Consider the following 16,729-nt stretch of genomic DNA (forward strand, 5'->3'; position numbering starts at 1 on the left):
GGGACAGATTCTGGGTGTCTCAGTTCCCAGTCCTGTGCCCCATCCATTCGATCCATCTCTTTCTCGAGAGGCCGTTGTGATGGATGCCTCAGACCAACACGCAATAAATAAACACCTCTAATAAAGACCTCCACTGTTCCATTAAAAATGAGATCAGCCAAACAACGGTACAGTACTTCATCCCCCCCTGCCCGCACCCTGGCACTTCCCAGTCTCCTAATGAGGGAAAAGGATCTTTATCTAAGTCAGAGCTGCCCCAGTGTTAGGTGTAGGGAGCCACAGTGAAACCAGCTGCTGCTGCCATGCCGCCAGCCAAGACTCTCATTTGTTTTGGCTAGCGCTGAAGAATCAGCTTAGGCATCTTTGAGAACAAAATGGTGCATGGAACCAGTCCAAGCTGCAAAAGATAAGAAGCAATAAGAGTCGCAACAGATTATTTGTCTGGTAAAACAGAAGGAGAATTCTATCGGAAAAAAAAAAAAGGGGGGGGGGGGGAGGATCCTGGTCCAGTGCTGCTAGCATAAGTTCTGTTTGTGGCACGCCAGATGATAGCCTCTCGGGCTGCACAACAGGTGCTAAGCTGCAGCTATTTCTGGCGAGGAACAAAATGCTGCTGCCGAAAAGGAACGGCAGAGGAAAGCGATTTCTGCACGACTGCTGTAAAGAGGAAGGTGCTGCAGCAATGCTCCCTACCACCGCGGCAAGGTCGGAGGGAAGGGATGCGGGGATTCAGCTGGAATAAACACGGGTAACAGCAACCTGAAATAACCAGCTCGCTCTCCTGTGAGGCTGGAGAGGGAGACTGGGTTGAAGATCAGCCATAGCTTTTCCCAGCTGATTTTCAGCAAGACAATTAACCTCCCTGAAACCGGGCTGAGGAAAGCTTAGCATAGCACCTTCGCACGCATTTGGGATGAATTTGGCCTATGTTCCCCACCTCCTTTTTTTAGAAAGGGAGGAGTAAGGGGAGTAGAAGTGAGAGGGTATATAGCTAAAAGGATCTAACCAAACAGGCCCAAAAGAAAAGGGAAGAAATGGAATATTAACCAAATATAAGCTTCATAAGCAGTGAGTAAAGACTTGCAAAAATTCTAGGATTAGGTTCTCACCTGGTTAACACCAGTCTTGCTGAAATAGCCTTAAAGGACCTAGTCGCTTTTGTAACATGAGGGGTCTAGATCTCTTCCTTAATCAAATATAAACACTTAAAAGTACTGTTTTCCTTTTTAAGAAAATCCTTTGTGAAATTGAGACTTAGCACCACCATCGTTACAAGCCAGGCAGTAACCTTCCAAAGTTCCCTTTCAGATCTGGGTTCATTCAAACCCATCCAAGCCAGGAAACAAAATCTGGAGTCGAGGTTCTGATCAAAGAGCACCCACCTTCAGCCTGAAAAAAACTGAGCTTTCACGTATCTTGTGCTAAAAAAAGGAGCATATGATAGCAGTATCTGAAGGGATGGCACAAAGAAACTCGGCGTGCACAAGCAAGGTTCTCACAGCTGCAGGTCTCTGAAAGGAAAGCAGTACTGGACTAATTTCACCCCCAAACAGGGTTTACAGTAAGCATTTCATTCCTGTGTGATTTCATGTGTGATTTCATTCCTGTGTGATTTTCAGCTCCTGCTTCGGTCTGGTGAAAGGGTTTGTGTGCCTGGAAATTTGTTCTTTTTTTATTTTGTTTTGTTCTTCAGCTCCATGAGATGATCCAATAAAAAGACACTGCTCCTCCCTATGAACCTTGGCTCCCTTAACAGCACAGAGCATTTTTTAAAATTCAGGATGTTAAAGTCTTTATGATAAACACATCTCTGCAGCCAAAAGGATTTTTAATCTCACTTGATTTACAAGCATTTCATTGCATTTGAGTATAACGTATTTTAATAGCATGGTAGAAATTGCAGCAGGGGCTAATTAGAGCAACTAAGTTAGTTAGATTTCTGTGCATTTGGAAAACAGGCTGCATCCTTTTAATAGGATAATCAAAATGGATCACCCCAACTTACAGAGTTTCTCTGTATATACCAGGAGTACTTCTGCATGTAGTCTAGAGGGGCGTAATGGGACAAGGATGATTTATCCCTGCGAGTAACACAGCCCATCCTCAGGGTTAGATCCTGCAAAGTGCTGGGCACCCTCACTTCTCACTGAAGTAGAAATAGGTCTGGGCAGCTCAAAAGCTGGTGGTGCAGAGCCCTGGGGATAAAACCCTCTGCTTTCACTGCCATATTATTAGTCGAAGCTCAACTCACCAGCAAGACCTGCTGTTTGGGATTTTTAAGGCTCACAGTCATGGTCTTAAACTAAATTACAAACCATTTGGCTTCAACCAAATTTGACTTGCTTCAATTCCATCAGGCTGTTTTGAATTTTTCTCCACTTGCAGTCCTAGCCTTCAACTAATGTGAAACACATTGGGAAGGTCAACAAACCTGTCCCTGGCTCCCTCCCCTTGTCGCCGTTCCCCAGGGTAAGGTCTTTACACTTAGACCCAGTCATCCTTGGTTCCTGCTGCAGCCAAAGGAGAGGGATAACCACATTTAGGGTACATCACTGGTTATCAGACAGTACACACCAATTTTAAGTGGCAACCAACACCATTCTCTACCCATGAAAGAAGATCAGAGCATCACACCCAGTGCTAGGAGGGTATTTCAAGGCAGTTAGGTGGGATGGGATTTTCAAGTGCATGCGCTGATGCTCAGGGCTTGACCAAAGACCATTCCCCCTGCCCTCTGCTGCTGCCTGTGCAGCTGCACTGACCCTCCTGAGCCTCAGCAGACCTGATTCTGTTCTCCTTTGTACAAGGTAAATTATCTGACTTCCAACAATTACTAGGTTTAAGAAAAAAATGGACAATTAAACCTGCTTTCTATAGAAGTGTTTTCCCAATGGTTTCCTAACTTATAACCGGGAAATGTTCCACCTGGGGTTAAAGAAAAAGCTGGGGAGCATCTTTGATCCCCTTTGAAATTTCCACAGAAGGCTTTCATTTAATTTTCCAGGCTTCTTTGCCTTTCTCATGTAATAATAGCTGATATCATTTAGTGTAAAGCACAACAACAGCCATTAAAAATGGTTATTAGTCTGGAACTGCCTTCTTAATAGGAAACACACATGCCACACTCTGGGAGTTCAATTTTTTTTAATAGACTTCAAGGTAAATGCCACTGTGAGCCTTATTTTTTAAGGAGGGGGGGGATGAGATAAGAATATGTTTGCTTGGGTTGAGCTCGTGCCCTTAGGCAGAGCCTTGGGCAGGAGGTGGAGCAGCCCCGCCTGCCCTGCGTTCCTCCCCTCAGGGGGACCCTGTCCCTGAACCCCCTCCCCAAGGCCCTGTGTGTTTTCTGCTGGAGGGAAGGAAGATGCATCAGCACTGCAGCTCCATCCTCTGCGGCATCCAGCTGGTGCAGAGGCGCACAGCCATGGCTCAGCATCCTGATGTCTCCTCCCTCTGCCAGCCTGCTCCTTCCCCAGGGCAGAACAAAACCTTTGCAGAAGCGGGGTGCCCCACAAGGTCACCCTGAGAAACCTCAGCTAGGCAAGGAATTTGCACCTTCCTGAATCGTGGCGTCAAGACTGAGCACACTCTTGCCTTAATGCTCTCAATGAGTAGCCAAGTGCCACTTGTAGAGCAAGAAAACCAAAAGTTCCTGCCACAGAGAACAGTAAAATATTACCTGCCAACCTTCAGCAGACTAAAATGCTTCAGTGCGGTGCAGGACTGCACACCTACCTTTTCGAAGTAACACTGGTGCTTAAGATCTTTAGGAGTTCGCTATATTTGCCCTCCCTACTCCCACTCCTCAAGCTAGCATTTAAAAGCAGAACCTGGGATCTCGTAAGTGAAAATAATACCTGGACACACTGCAGAGCCAGGACACGAAGGAGCTGGGGGCTACTTGTCCTGGTGGAGAGACGCTAAACCCACAGCATGTCCACTGTTTTTGATTCTTTACCTTACCTAATTAAAAATATCCCCCTTCCTTATAAACCCACTTCATTAACAGGGTATTTTATTTGCACTGGCTGAGAATATCTAATGCATATCTGATGTTTGCACTGGGGTTTGTTGTTGGTTTTGCTCCTTTCATCACCTTATAAAGGCCACGTGATGATTGCGTGATGCTGAGACTTTTGACAGATGTAACATATGTGCAACAATATTTATCATTTATTTAGCATGCTGGGTATAGCGGCTGGCAAGACGCTGCCATGCCTGACTTAAAGGCTGCTGGCATTTCCATTAGATAAAATCCCATCATGCAGGGGGTTAAGAACTCAGGCATTTCAAATCGCATCAGGCTGAATCATGATTCAAATCAGAAAAGCCAGTTTTGGGTTCACTACGGGCTGACAAAGCAGGCGGGGGGGGGCGTCGGGGGAGCAGGCAGGGACGGCAGGTCACAAACACGTCCCTGGTTCTGAGCTGATGACCAGGCTAAAACAGCCCAGCTTCTGCCATAACATAATGGGGGGAAGCAGGGGGTGCTGCAGCATTTGCGTCTAGCTCTCAGCATTTCGAGGTGGGATTTTGAAAGGCGTTTGTACCCTGACCTAGCTGCCTCGCTGCCGCAGACAGCTTTGGTGGAAGCAGACATAAGCCAGTAGTCATCCGCTTTGAAAACCCCACCGCAAAGTGTCTGACAGTTGCATTTCCAGGACCACATGCCTGCCAGACACGGAACGCCTCCTGCCACGCACCGAGGTCCTGCAGCTCTCGAGAACACAGGGAAACGTCTGGGCTGACCTACGCCGAGGGCAAAGATACAGCGGGACCAGAACAGCCAGACCTCAACCCCTTTGTACCTGCCTTGATGTCTGTCAGGTGAAAACCAAACACGTGGATGCCTCAGATCCATAGCCAGAGCTGGAAAGGCTTGCTCAGCGCAGACAGCGTTCCTTCAGCCATCCTTACAAGCAAGCTACAGCTTATGGCTTCAGTGATCATTTCAATTTGCTTTGAAAAAAAAAAAAAATATATATATATATATATATACATATATATAAAAGACATAAGGACTGCTAGTTTCCTCTGAACCCAGCTTCCCAAAAAGAAACAAGAGGCGCCCTTTAGCTTCAGCCCCATCGTGGCTCTCTGTTCTCATGGCGCAGCAACATACCACACATTTCATAATTAGGGCGCGAGTGAGAGATAAGGCCGTGGGTCTGAGCACATGAAAGGAATGTGCTGGGTGTGGGGAGACGGCGCTGAAAGGGAGAGGAGCTGGGGACGGGCTGGAAGAGGCTCGGGAAGAGCAGCGCCGCGGCAGGGGGAGCCGCGCGTCGGCACGAACACGCGTCAGAAAAACGCGCAGCTTCTCTCCAAGCCTGCTCTTACAAGCATTAGAAAGAGCCTGGTAGAAAGACTTCAGTACATTTTCTTCCTTATTGTGTGAAAACATGTCAGGGATGGAGAAAGAAGTGCATTGCAGCACTCCTCACGCCAGGAGGGACCCAGCCACGAGAACCTCTGGTGGCCACTGCCACCACAGTCCCATAACCTGCCTGTTCGGGGCCAAGGGAGCATTTTGCACAAATCCACTTCAGAGGAATATCTACAAAGGCCCAGTCTGCATTTTGGAGGGCTTTTGTGTTTGTTTGTTTTAAATAGCCTTGGTTTTGGCATTGGAGTCTAAGAAAGGGAACCACACTTTTTTTACAAGCCTCCAAAGCAAAGAGAGGCCCCAGCACTGGTGGAACACATGTAGCTCCAACACCAAAGCACACTTCTTTGGCAGAGGTAGAAGATAACATTAGCTGTTGAACAAAACCAGAGAAAAGCCAGGAAATACAAAATCATAGCAAACTATACAGCCTCTGACTTCTGATGGCCTCTCTGGTCTCTGCTACCAAGGCATTGGGTGGCCTTTGGTGGGTCGCTCGATCTCTTGGTGCTCTTTTTGCCCCTGGGACCTTGGATTTGTTTCCTCTGATTAAAATTCTGGGCTCTGAGCCCATAATGCTGGGCCCACTGCAATTCTGACCTTTCTGGGGACTTACACCTGCTTCTGGTGGTCAATCCTTCACCTCCAGCCCATAATGCTCACCGACCACAACCAGAGACCGAGACACATCCAAATCTCGGAACCACATTAAGGTTCCTAAATATTAGTAAACATGGATTAACTCTCAACCTACACCCCTCCACATACCCCCGGTGTAATTCTTTGGCTTGTTTTTAATCTTAAAGCTAAGGCTTTGCAGGAATGGCATTTTTTGCTTTGTGGCTGCGTGAGACCGTCAGGTGCTGGCGCGAGCGGGGCTCCTTTGTCTCGGATAAAAGGAACCATCCTGGTTTACGCTGCCGCAGCCCCCGATGTTTTGTTCAGGAGGGCCTCACGTAGGTTTTTGTCAGTGATAAACCGGTGCGAAATGACCTAAAAGCAGTCCGCGGCTCTTTTATTTTTAATATATATTTAAATGCAGTGTTTCTACCTGACAGCCCCTCTTCTGGGTGTTTTCTCCTCTGGGCACTGCAGCAGTGGAAGCAATACTTAAGCAGCAGGCTGACTACAAAGACGCTTGTACCAAAGCCTTGCATTTTACTAACAAAAGCAGCACATGAACCCCCCATATAAATGGTGTGGAACATTTTCCTAAAATCAATCAGGCACTATTATTCGGTTTAAGCCCAATCTCATTGTCTACTTCTTCCTCCGGAGGCCGATTTCTGCCAGGTAGAAAATTAAGTTTCCTTTACTTTTCTTCCCTACACAATTTTTCAGTGTTTCAGCACTGTTGTTCGGTGTGGGAAACCGACTTCCTGTCTCAATAAACAAGTGCACACAAGGCTTTTCTGGACACATAATGGGGTCTTTTTTTTTTCCCCCTTTTTCTTTTTTTTTTTTTTTTTATTTTATACAAAAATCATTCCACACTTAACACATCAATGAAGCCACTTAAGCTCTACTGCATCTGAATTAAAGGGGGAATTGTGTGATCAAAGAGTGTGAAGGAACCACACATGGAGTTCTTCAGACACTTTACTTTTGTTACATTTGATACATAACAAACCCAATAAATATGCTTATCCCAGTAGCCAGTTTCATTATCTCATATCCTTATGTTTAAGAGCTTTTCCTTTAAGAGCTTTACTTTTTCCTTTGTTTTACAGCATCATAGTTTTGAGGTAGTTTATGTTAAATTAAGATGCTAAAAAGACAGAGAAAAATATATTTTTTTCCCAGCTATGCTCAAACAAGATCAAAAATCCCCCTACTCTCTGAGTTTTACATTGTGCTTCTATTGAGCAGAATGTATCTATGCCATGGCAGAATACAGAGACGTGTTTAGTCACCTCAGAAAGGGGTTATTAGGGACAGGACTTGCCCATGGTATGGGGAAGAAGGGGAATGTTTCCTAAAATACTTTGCAGTGATTTTCTGCGTATTCAGCACTCTTCCCTACATTATTGATCACATTGCTGAAAAAAAATGGAAATTTCATATACCTTTCTCGGTGCTTGCAGTTCTGGGTATAATTGAAGATTTGCAGTTAACAGTATTTCTCTGTAATCACATCAAAATAATGAAGATTAGAGCCAGCCTTTTTTTGCCTCCGATTTCACATGGAAGTGACCAGTTTCTCCAGCCAACGAAGAAGCTGCGAGGTCTGATTGTTGAAAGTGCTCATCGTTCACAGCTAACAGTCAACGTCCTGCTGGTCAAAGGCTCTGCTTTTAGAACAGCTCTGACTAAAGCCAAACAGGACCTTGCTCAGTTCCTACAGTGAGTATCATATGGTACATTTAATGTCCATGCTCACTAAATAGATGACCAGCACCAATGCTCATGTGAGGAACCTGTATTTACACAAGGACTTTCAATAGAATTACTCTCAGAAACTGCATGCTCAGAGCTACACATTATTTGGTCTACTGCAAATAATGATTGTAAAGCAGCCACAAAACCGTCAAGAGAACTTATTTGGAAGTAAATGACAGGTGCTTTTAGCAGAGTTGCTCATTAAAAGGTATTTTAAAATGTAATTTTCAAAATTGTCTTCATATCTTTTTGTTTCTTCCTGTCTCCCCTCACTACTTTCCCCAAGGAGTCCTGAGAGAAATGCTGAAGACAAGATCTTGTATCCATTGAAATACTGAGATCGGGAACCATTTTGGTAAACACGCTTTCTGCCGTGGAACATTGCTTGATTCCTTTTCTAAAACTGAATTAAAATTTACCCTGTCCTAAAATTACAGATTTAACTGAACACATCTATGTGCTTCTCATGGACTTATGTGCAGCAATGATGGTGTGGAAAGAGCACCTGAAATACCAGGAGGGGGAAAAAAAAAAAAAAATATTTTCTGCTCTGTTTAATTCCCATCATTAAATATCATGCTTTTGTAATGAGCACAGCCTGGTTATAGCTCCTTTTGTTTCTCCAAGCAGTGTTTATCTCTTGTCGCTTCCCAAATGAAAACAACCAAACAAAACAACCCCCTGCCAACAAGGCAGAGCCTAAACTTCTAAGTAGGACACGTCTTCATCTCCTCACTCCAGCTGAGCTCCCACCGAAGCCGGTAGGGACTCTGCTCCGTACGGATGAGATAAGACGTGCAATATTTGACCTTGTGTCCCTTACCCGTAATCTATAAATGCCTTTTATAGGTCTGAGACCTCAAACTGTCTGCTAACAGAGCTTTGCAGCTCGTCTCTGCCTACCACAAGTCTAACAATGTTTTTGACAGAGTTTTCCTTGAAACCCAGTTCCTGAAATCTGTGAGAATATCACTTTCACTAAAAGGGGGAAAGAAAAAAGGAAGCCTTTAACACTCATGGTTGAGGAGAAAGATCTTGTAAAACATAACCCAAAGAGAACTGGCAATTTCAAAAGCCAGAAGGCAACGGGAGTAAGTCCTATGCATTACTCTTCTAATCTCACCATTTTAAGACTCGGTGTTGGGCCCCTGATACTCGACTTCTGAGTTCATCAGTTTGCAGCAGTCTGGTTGGTACTAAAAAGTAATACTAAAATATCAACAGAAACTCCCATGCTCGCCCTTTGTTTGTGGTGCATGGTGAAATATTACACACATGGTGCGCACACACAAAATTTTCAGTATTTTTCCTTCCTCTGATACTTTTTTCTATGCAAATCCACACTGGTCATTAAATTAAAATGTGAGCAGTTTTTAGCGGCCAATGGCTGGGTGGCAAAAGCTTGCTCTAACTCCTTGAAGCTCAACATTTATTGATATTGCTAAATACCCATCCTATGCATGCCCATGTCACCACATATAAATGATCTAGTTGAAACAAATAGGAAGAATGTAAGAACACTAAAGATGCTTTCATTCTCTCTGTTTTTTCACGTTTGAAATCCTCACCCAGTTTTGGACTTTTATCTCATTTTCTAAACTGGAGATTTTTTAAGGTGACACCACCATGCGTGGTAGCCGAGCAGCATTGCTGTTTCTAATCAACTTCTGCTTCTGAGAAGATACACTTCTGGACAAACTAAAGAGGAATAATCGGATACCAGCTTTTGGTACAGCCTGATTACAGGAATTTGAGGAAAAGGGCGGAAAGTCTGTAAAATCTGGCTGAAGTCCTTGCAAAAACACTTAAATGTAATGAAACAAACCAATACTTAGTTTCTTACAAATTAAACTGAGAAAACAAACCACAAAGACCCACTGATGTCTCACTAAACCACTGCAGATATTTGGTCTAGTAAAACACTGCCTCCAATGATTAAACTAATTCCCCACTCATTTTTTTAATCCTCATCTAAATTGTGAGGCAAATGTCAAAATAGAAGTGGATATTTGAATGAGTTGGTTGGGTTTGTCCTGCTATAAGAAATAAGGTCTCCCTAGTCACATTAATTCAATTAAGCTTAAAAACTGCCCTGGGAGGAATGAGAAAAAAAATAGAAAACCTGTCTTGTCCATATGTAAACTAAGGTATGTCTATGGGTTTAAAAAATATAATGGTACTGTCCACCAAGTGGACAGAGATGATCTCTCATTGACTTTGATGTGACACAGAAAAATTAGCTAAGCATTTGTTTCAGTCAGTCATTTATTTCAGGGTTTAAAACTTTTCCTGACAGTACCCACAAAAGTGTCTGCATAGCTTTAGAGCTTCAGATTTGCCATTCACAGCTTCAATGGTTCATTCAAATCCATAAGTCTCCAATCCTCAATTATGATCTGCAGCCATTGCTTCTTACACAAGAAAAAATACTACTATAAACAACAATTATGGAATAACCTCCTTCTACAAGTGCTTTCAAACTTGAGACATTCATGGGTGGTTTTAGGAAGGGTCACTTGCGAACGAGCTACACATTAGACCTGCAATCATCCTTGCAAGCAGAAAACAAGCAGACAACTGAACCCTTCCACCAATGTTTTCTGTACTAAAGGAAAAATTCCTCACAGCTTCGTGCCATACCCACCCCATAAAAGTAGCTGAAAATTAGACCTAAAATCTGGAAGTCATCATGTAATAAACTAAAATGATAAGATACGCATCAGAGAGAAATACCAAAAACAGATAAAAATTAATGCTTCTTACTTGATGCAAAAATTGAAATAATCTGATCTAGATTCTGAGTTGGCCAACAATTGTCCCTGCTCAGATGGTACCGCTGGCTTGTGTTCATAGCATTCAACAGGAGAAGCTACCATCACCACACAGTCCTACAAACATGCACCTCAACCCTCCAGGTATGCTTTTGACTTGCTTTCATTCCATTTTCACTAAGTTAATACACAAAGCATTAAGTTTGTCTTGTATTTTGTTTTCATCCCCTAGGATCAGGAGTGCTCTGGGGGAACACCTCTTCTGCCAGAGCCAGCTCTGGGAGCTGCAGACAAGGTGCTCTTCCACTTGCCTCCCCTGGAGCAATGTCCAAGGACATTTTCACAGCATGTGTGCTGGACTGTGTGTGCTCTGTCAGGCTGGACTCATTTTCAGACGTGGATGACCCACCAATGTGGGCATCGGATGGGCTTTTAGTGGTAAAACTGCAGCTTAGAAAAGCTGGCATCTGAGCCAGAGTCCCTTTCTCAAAGCTAGACCTTAATCTTCAATGGTGCCACCAAACCCAGTGATGCTATGCACAAAAACAGTACAGAAAGGTGTACAATTTATATGCATATTGAACAGGGACATGAGTCATACGAGCCTGCCTCTGGCTGTCCCATCACTGCATCTCCCTCTCAGAAGACCAGTCACTGCAAGGAAAGTTTTGTAGCACAGGATATAACTCATCGTGAGCAAAAGTCGGAATCTGAGCCATGACATTTTAATTTCAGACACATTCAGAAGTAAGAGAGTCACTCTGTTCTGACTGAACTTTAGATAAGCACACTTTGTGCCATGGTTTTAGTCTATTCACAGCATTCCTCGCATTTTCACTGCAGTAGGAGGACAGAGAGAAACAGAGACAAAAGAGACAGAGAGAGAAACAAAGGAAAAGAATGCAAAAAAAACAGGGAAGAGAGAGAAAGAAGCAGAGAGAAAGAAGGAGTTAGGTTTACAGGAGGTGTTTTATTGTGTCAATACCCAAAGGCTGGATTCAATAAAACCTCCATCTGGCTCTCACACAGAGCAACCTCCTCTAAGACCTCGCAGCAGCCCTCCTCACCTCCACAGTCACTTTTTGGAGGCTTGTGAAAGCTTGCATGGACTTCCCTCCTGCCACAGCAGGACAGGGCTTTTTATTGAGTCAGACCCATAGAAAGCATCTCTCTGCTTACACTCATTTCTGAGATTAAGGGTGACTTCAAACCCAGAGGATGTGCCAAGTGTGCTTTAAAAAACTTGGCTACGGAGAAGCAACTACTCCCCATGTGCCAGAGCACCAATAAAGCCAAAGGAGCTGCTGAAACACTGCACGGAGATTTTACTGAGCGAGGTTCCTTGCTTGGCTCATGGAGAGGCCGGACAAGCTCTTTAAGAGGGTCTCCGATGGCCTTACAGCCTACAAACAAATTTCCACCCACCTAACTGAACCTTCAGTCAACAGCTCGTCCATGGCCAAATCAGTGCAGGATTAAAGCTGCTCAGAACCACACAAGGCTCTGTCCCACCATCCTTTTTTCCCTGACCTGTCACAAACTCAGGTGTCAGGACTATAAGCACAAAATAAGGGCCTGGAAATGCAGTGAGATAAACGATGCACATATCAATACATGGAACCAATTTATTAAACAGGTCTGATATACGTTCAATTCTTTCTCAAGTAAAAAAAATGTAAACTCCCAGGGACACTTTTTTTCTCATATTTTAAGATTTGGTCAATAAATCTTGGGGAAAATACTCCTTCCCCTGCCCCTCAACAAGAAGTATTTTAATTTTTGAGCCTGTTAATTCTTTCTTTGTTAAGTCTCATGTAGCCTGTTCTCCTCCTGACAGTGCATTTCATAGCTGGCATTTTGGCTCCCATTTTGTCTCACAGCAAAGACACACAGACAGACAATAACAGAAAAACCTATTCCTTTCTTAACAGATAACACTCGTGTCTTGTTACAGAATTTTCAGGCTGTAAATCAACTTGAAAAGCTAATTTAAGGATATTCACTTGCACTATTCAGGGCTGTATAAACATTCCAAATTCCAATTTTTCATAAAGACATATGCGAACATTTAAAAGGGATTTAAAGAGCCATTTTGCAGTTAAGAAGATCTAGATCCAGCATTTTATTTTTCTTCAATGAGATTATCATGTAATATTAATATACAGAAAAAATATTTTCAGTGCCTCTATGTATTTATGAGGTCCTAAGGGATGGCAGAATTCCTTTAGCCAGGAGGAAGGCTAGAAGAAACTGCAAGAATAAGACCGACTGTTGAAACATCAAATACATGACAGAATTCGCTCATACGCTGCAATTTCTGTGAAAGTGCTGCGGTGTTGGTTTTCACTGTATCTGCTAGTTTAATTGTTTCTGCCTGTTCATTTCTTTGTCCGCCGAAACCACTAGCCTAAGGGAGATTTAAAAATCAAAAGGTAGGACCGAAGTTGAACAGGAAATGAACACTGGTGTTGCGGCATTATTAAAGTAAAAAGCAAAAAAAGTTCAGAAGTGGCTCTAGGAGCCGGCGCATTAGCAAATGCTTTAAGTGCCATCTCCTCCTCTCCCTGCTCTTTTTGTTGTTGGGCTGCTGCTGCGAATAAAACCGAAATCCGTGTCGTGGAGCGTCCTAGGTTTGTAAGTGTGGGATGGGAAGAATGTGTCCTCTGGAGGCTTTCCCAGCTTGCGCGCACCAAGGACCCCTCTAATGAAAAGATCTGCATTTGATTTGGTGCAATCACAACCGTATATTTTCCCCGTGTATCCCTTACCCATGTGGGAGTTTGTGTAGACAGAAAGCTCGAGCATAGAAAGAGAGCAGCGCGCGGATTTCTATTTTCGGTGGGGGAACGCAAACTGAACTCCCAAAGTTCAGAGCACCTCAGCCCTGCAGGCTGATTATAGCACGAATGGCACACTTAATGAAAATAAACAGAGCTCGCATTAGAATCCAAGAGAGGGATTTTTTCCCCCTTTTTTAAGTGCACTCTATCTCTCTCCTCCACTATCTCTCTTTCCTTTTCTCTGATCTCCAGGACAAAAGATTCGACCATCACAGATTCAAAACCCAAGCAAGGAGGATATGTACTTAAAATACCACATGGCCAATAAAACCTATTTTACAGCATATCCCACCTTTAACAAGTAAATCGACCAATGTAAGCAAAAACTCTGACCCAAACTCCTTTTATAATATAGAAAAAAAAATAATAAAAATAAAACAACAAAAACCTCAATTACATCCATTTAAGCAGCCATACAATTATCAGAAAAAGTACTCTGATTTCAAAAATTGTAATGCTGGCAGTTTCACCATATAAATGTGCTCCCTAACCGAAAAGTATGAGGCCACAGATTTCAGGAATTAATTTGGGTTAATTCGAATGGCAAAGATGAGGTAGGCAAAATAACAAGCAATTACCTTTTCCTGCCTTTGAAGAACAATGAATTTGGGACTGGTCCAACTTCAGAAAGAGTGATTACAGATTTTATGCTCAGACAAACCTCTACCTTTTTAATAGATGTAACGTATATATCTGTGCCTGTACCCTATAGACGTACCTCCTCTGTACATACACTTATCTGTATTCCATAACACTCTACACTTGAAGGATTAATTAAAGATAAAATTCAATTATTTATTACATACCCTGCTAATTATTTTTGAAGCTCTATAAAGAGAGCAGGAAAGCTAACCAACACAAGGCATAATTAAGCAGAAAGGCAGCATTTGTGTGGTCACTTGGTGAATTCGACATGCAAAACGTTTATCATTTAACCATTTCCTTTATATTGTGCATCAGGGTGGAAGCATTTGAAAGCAAGGCAGAATTACAGATTTGACTTAAATATATTTTTGAGGACAAAATATCTCTTTCTACGACTATCGACAATCACTTTAGTGGATAATAAGCAATGTTCAATAAAACATGTAACTAAATAGGCATTAAAGACCTTTTACATACTTGGAAGAAAAGAAAACAGTTTTTTTCTTTTCTTTTTTTCCTTTTTTTTTTTTTTTTTTTAATGCCGCAGACTGCAGGCATTTTGGTCTATCTCTGTCAAGTGCAATTCTTTCTTGATGAATGACAAGGTACGATAATAGGCTGCCGTTACCAGGGCAACCAGACAGCAGAGCTGTGTGCCTTGAATTTTGTCATCTGAAAATGAAACCAGAAGCAAAAGAAAAGCTGAGAATCTAGCGACAGATTAACTCGGGGGGGTGCGGGAGGAGGAAGGAGAAAGCAAAGGGGGGGGCAGAGGGGGCTAGATTACAAGCAATTAAAATTACTGTAATATGTAGTGTACATGTGCATGCGTGTGTCTGTATTGCAATTTCAGCTACCATTTGTCGATAGGTTTTTACCCATTTTCACTGCCACTCCCTTTGTTCCAGAAATATGTAGAAAGCTTTAGAAAGTACCTTCCAGCCAGGCCTCTTCAGCATATCCACCTTTCAATAGGTGTCTCTGCAAAGCTGCCCCCAGCTCTGCTTCCCACCCAGTTCCTCCCAGTTCATCCCAGTTGCTGAGTAGCTGCAGCTGGGAGCTGAGGGTGGGGAACCCACACTTGTGTCTGGGACCTTCCACAGAGCCATTCAAATCATGGCTAAAGAAGATTCCCCAGCCCAAGCACCTCCTGTGGGGATGCTGTTGGTGAAGGATCTATCCAACGCCTTCATCATAGGCTGGGGACCTCTCTGTGAGGTCTTCCTGGGTCCGGCCCCGCCGTGCAGGGACTGGTTTTGGGTCACAGACACAAAGTTAGAGGGTGTTCAGCAAAAAGCTGAAAGCAGAAAGACCCAAGAGGAGCCTGGTGCCAAACTCTGACCTGCGATCAGCTTTCAGACATCAGGGGGTCTGGATCTGGGCTTAGTTAAAACTGTTGTAGTCTATCTTCTTCATTCCCCAAAATATGAATGAAATAGAATCAAAATAAAAGTGGGTCTTAGACTTAAAAAAAAAAAAGCCTAACCTGCAAAGCCCAGTATAACATCTCCACGGGCCTTCACAAACACCTGGGAATCTTCGTAGCTGAGACAAAACCTCTGCCTGCTTGAGCCATGTTAGCTAAAACTGTCTTGTGTTTCCTCAGCAACGTTACCTGAGGCCTCATAATATTTCATGTTTCAGGGTCACCATCTTCCGTACTCTTCACAGATTTTACAGACGTCTTCTCTTCCCAGCCCCTTGGGTTATAAGGCAGAACCTCCTCCTACCATTTTGTGGATGCTGTTGATAAAATAAGCCTTCTCTAATTTCTCTGCTGGCCCTCGGGCAAAATTCCCCATGATCCTTGTGCAGGGTGGGTGAATCATTAGGTTCTCCTACCTAAGAAGTGGGCATTTCTGCCAACTTTAGAGATGAGGAAACTGACACAGAGAAGAGCTGCCTGACTCAGCCTCTTTGAAGTGGAGGGGACTCTTTGGTTTTCCTTCAGCTCACGCTGGACCGAGCTTTAATGGCCTCCCACGGCTCACAGAAGTGCACAGGGGAATACGGACTCCTGGCTCACAACCTCAGGCCTCAGTAAGCCAAATTTCTTCCCGACAAACTCTCTCTTAACGTGCTGGTTTAAAATGTAGTTAATTCAATTAAATAAGAATGCAAAGCAATAAATGTTGCTTAACCAAAATTACCCCACCTTTTCACAGGAAAATTATACTCTAAGCATGCCAATTGTAAAGATGACATGTTCTTGAAATAAAAATTCATCACCTCTGCATGTCTTCACATGGGGAGATCAGTGCCCTGATTTTAAGGTATCTAAAGGAAGTGACCATACTCACAGTTTCTCCATAGACTTCCAGGGTAATGGATTATAGAAGAATGACTTAACTTTTTGGCATCTTGACTCTTTGAATATTTTCCATGGAAAAATAAAGTGATTTTTTTTTTCTCCATATCATCACTTTTATGATTGACTTTTTTGCCATGACAAGTCCAGGATATTTCAGTTCTTCTGATTTATTTTTGCTTGACTAGTATCCTATGACTGTGTCTACATGGCATTGCAGAGAGGAACCCCTGCTAGCTCTGGCATCAGAAACAGTCTAGTTGCATCAGCAACTTCGTTCCACATGGACTAATTAGCTTTGGTTTTCAGGCGAGAATGTTGCATTAAGTACAGTTATGCTAAGTTTTGGAGCCAGAATAATTTCATCTATATGTTACATACAGCTTTAGCATCCTGCATA

General features: G+C 43.2%; 1 long non-coding RNA gene across 2 annotated transcripts in view; it reads left to right on the plus strand.

The window, feature by feature from the left end:
• Positions 1–16,729, plus strand: part of LOC310885399 — a 49,688-nt gene that overhangs the window by 14,029 nt on the left and 18,930 nt on the right. Inside the window, exons 1-2 of one of the 2 annotated variants that reach the window (XR_014574781.1) lie at positions 1–748; positions 1,309–16,061. The exon at positions 1–748 is cut by the window's left edge and continues 14,029 nt beyond it. This is a non-coding gene — a long non-coding RNA (uncharacterized lncRNA). Of the gene's footprint in view, positions 16,062–16,729 lie in introns of both variants that reach the window. The other variant, XR_014574780.1, reaches the window with a different exon arrangement.

This window comes from Anser anser, assembly GCF_964211835.1.
Source record: "Anser anser genome assembly, chromosome: 22".
Lineage (NCBI taxonomy): Eukaryota > Metazoa > Chordata > Aves > Anseriformes > Anatidae > Anser > Anser anser.